At 40.8% G+C, this 3671-nt stretch overlaps 1 pseudogene; it reads left to right on the top strand.

The window, feature by feature from the left end:
* Positions 1-928: 928 nt before the first annotated feature.
* LOC123254804 lies at positions 929-2993 on the top strand (annotated as a pseudogene).
* Positions 2994-3671: the final 678 nt, after the last annotated feature.

Raw genomic sequence — 3671 nt, forward strand, 5'->3', positions numbered from 1 at the left:
ACCAAACCCCATTGGGAAACTTAGCAAGAATGTGATGATCAGGGACCATCCATTGTGAATATGTTGAATTGATGTGGCTGCTGATGGGTCTAAATTCTCAGCTAAATGTCAACAGAGAGAGATGGCCCATTTCCCTAATCTTCAGTGACTGGTGTGAAAAGCCAAGAGAAAAACAGCATTTTGATGTTCAGAGATCTCACAAAGAATGTGAAAGCTGGGAAAGATCTTCATAATTTACTGGCCCATTCCTACTCCTTACCCCTACTTTTCAGAAGAGGAGACTGAAGTTCAGAAATGGGAAATGAGTGTCTGGAGGCTTGCCTGATGAGAATAGTAACACCAGACATCAGCTCACCATCAATAATTTGAAGTCCATTGTTCTTTCCATAACACTCTGACCTCTTAAGCCCCTCGCCTCATTTGTCCCTATGGGACCTATCCCCAATTTACCCTCTGAGCTTTGTCCCTCATTAGATATTTCACTGCTACTTCATGCCTGTGAGATTCTTGCCCAGATGATTTCTATCACTCCAGCTCCATGCCTTTGCTCATGTCCTCAGCTCTGTCTGAGATCCCTCTTCCATTTTCTCCTGCCCAATTAATGTGATGGGAAGATTCAGTTTTAAATTGTGGTAGTTTACAGGCTAGTCCTAAAGTCCCTTTCATCTCTGATATTCTATGATGCAGAAAACCAGAGAATATTTCTGCTTTCAGATTGTCTGGAATGCTAAGAGACTGCTTCTTCCTGGCTAAGGCTGAAAGTCTGAATAAGTATAGTCATAGAAGATTTGTATTGGAACAACACAGGCGACTTACTTCAATTATTTGAAAATTAGCACATGTAAGACTCTGCAGAAAACCAATATTTGGACCCATTGGGGATAATAGGCAGACTCCTTTCCTTCCTCTTGGAGAGTCATCAGTAGTGATGGCTGAGGCTGAGCAGCTTCCAGGGAGCCCTGCTACTGATCTGCATTTCAGCAGGTGGGAAATGCCAACCCTACAGCTCCCCTCCTTGCCAGCTTGCCTCCTTGTCAGCTTTCTGACTCAGCTTCTATTTAAACGTCTCTGGTGATACTTCAAATGATTTCATCTGCTCTGAGTCTTCCCTTCACTCATGCAGATCATGGACCATCTATGTCTCCTGGATTGCTAGCATTAAAAAAAATCATCTCTTGGTGGCCAGCCTCTTGGTGATAAGCTTCCTATACCTAGCTTGACTAGTCCTCAGATAACAGAACCACAGAACAGGCCCAGAGGTCACCAGATTGCTAGATTTGTAGTCAGAGGACCTGAGAATCCTAGCTCTTCTGATGACAATCTATGTGACCTTGTGCAAGTCATTTCCTCCTTAAGGGCCTCAGTTTCCTCATCTATAAAATTAGAGGGTCATTCTAGATGGTCTCTAAAGTTCCTTATTCCTCCAAATCTATGAACCTATGAAGGATTTCCTTAATATAAGCTTTAGGAATCTGTAAAGCGCAATGGGATTACAGAAGACTTGAGAGAAAGGGATTGGAAAGAGTAGTTTAAACAATTGGCCTCTCCCCCAAAAGAGCAAAATGTGATATCCTGAAGCAATGCATGTTTTCTCTCAGAACACCTGTGTAACAGGGGCAAACAAGAGAACCTTCCCATACCCTGGATCTATGGGAAGACAGATGATCTGGATTATTCCTGGGTTAGGTACACTTTGGATGATGGAGTCATACTACATTGGTGTCCTTGGGTTTGTGCCATCGAGGAGGGCATGTGTGGGGATGCTCCTGCTCATATCTCTGGTTAGTACCATGTTTAGTACCCCAGAGGTTCTCAGCATTCTTGGGTCCTAGTCTTTCCTGCTCTTAGGAGAGTATAATAAGAGTGATGGGTTATTGTTTCATGTCAGGGATATTTGTCAGTGAGCACTTCTGAGCCTTGTTTGTCTTCAGCATTTATTTTATGATGGAGGAAATAAATAGTATCCTTTATCACCTGATATCAACTACTCTATATGTTAAATAATTTTGTAGAAGAGACCTAGGAATCCAGGATAGGTGCATATGCATCAGAGAATATGAGAAACAGTCTGAATCTTCACTCTGGCGCCAAACTTTTCTAGGATTGAGCCAGATTTGTGTAAGACCAGCAGTCCTTTGTGTGTGTGTGCTCTTTGGACCGCAGGGGACCTTGTATCCATGGCTCCTGAGCAATTCTCTAAAGAGGGCAGCAGCGAGGAGACCTGAGCTTCATTAATTTGGAGGCAGTACTCAAGAGAGAGGATGTGTTTACTGAGGCATCCTCCCTGAGAATGGATTTTCTGTGCCTTTATCCAAGACCACAGGTGTCTTCACAAGGCTTCTGAAGGTGTCTGTCACACACATGGTCATGGCCATTCACACCATGGACACAGTCAGGATACAATCGTTCATATAGTATTTACAGGTTCAATCAGTCACGGATACCCCCATAGATCTTCAGGAGGAGGCACGAATGCTAACACAGAAGGTGTGTTTTTACATACAAAGGCAGACACACTTCACGGTATTGGTATGATCACATCCACAATCCTTACAGACAATTTGGGTTATTCTTTGCTGATTCTCTCTGTTCCATTTTTATTGCTATATTAATTTTTTCTCAGTGTTATTCTACTGATTGAAGATGCCTTTAAAGTACATCTGAGGCTGCCACCAGAAAATGGAAAAGAGATAAACACTGCCTTAGAAAAGATTCAGAAAATTAAAGGTTTGATGTCCTACAGAGACTTTCATTTTTGGCATCATCCTGCTGGTGGTGTGGCTGAAACAATTTATACACAGGTGATGTCAGATTACTGGAACAGTGAATCATATCACAGGTTTTGGGAGTACTTAAAGATGCAGGAATGAACAGTTTGACAGTCCAGGTGGGAAATAAAGCATATTTTCAACACGTCCAGTCCAAGTATAGGATTGCATGATATACAGGTGGAATCCATGAAGTACTACAAAGATGGCACTTATATCACATGACATGAAGTATGATTTGCCTGTTGGCCATGAAGAATGAATAAGTGATTCACTATTGGTAATATTGAGGGTAGATGCACAGAAATGTACTGAAACGGTATACTGTATTTGAATTTTTTAAAGCTCAGATCAAGATTTTTTTCTAAAGAAAATTTTGAAATAGTCTGATTGTGTATGTGAAAATGATGACAATTTGAATAACTATACTTTGTGTTAATTAAAAAAGAATCTTACCAATCTTACTAAAAAACTATTAGTCTATGGTCAGACCAGATAAAGCTGGACTTTGTTGATACACTTACTCATTTTATTTGGACGAATTCTTCATTCCAAGCTCTAAAATCTCTTTTAGCTCTAATAAACTATATACTATGTTCTAATGTCACGTCTAGTTTTAGCACCCTATAATTCCTCCTCTGCTATATTCATTTCTTTGATCTATACAGCTGGCTGCTCAATGGATAGAGCACTGGGCATGGATTAGGGAAGATTTGAGTTGATATCTGGTCTCAGACCTTATTAGCTGTGTGATCTTTAATGAGTCATTTAACTTCTATCTGTCTCAGTTTCTTTAACATTGGTCTCACAGGGCTGTTCTGAGGATCAAATGAGATAATTTGTAAAGTGCTTGGTACGATGTTTGAAACCACAGTAAAGAGGCTTTATCTCCCTCTCTCCCTT

This window comes from Gracilinanus agilis, unplaced genomic scaffold, assembly GCF_016433145.1.
Source record: "Gracilinanus agilis isolate LMUSP501 unplaced genomic scaffold, AgileGrace unplaced_scaffold3304, whole genome shotgun sequence".
NCBI classification, from domain to species: Eukaryota; Metazoa; Chordata; class Mammalia; order Didelphimorphia; family Didelphidae; genus Gracilinanus; species Gracilinanus agilis.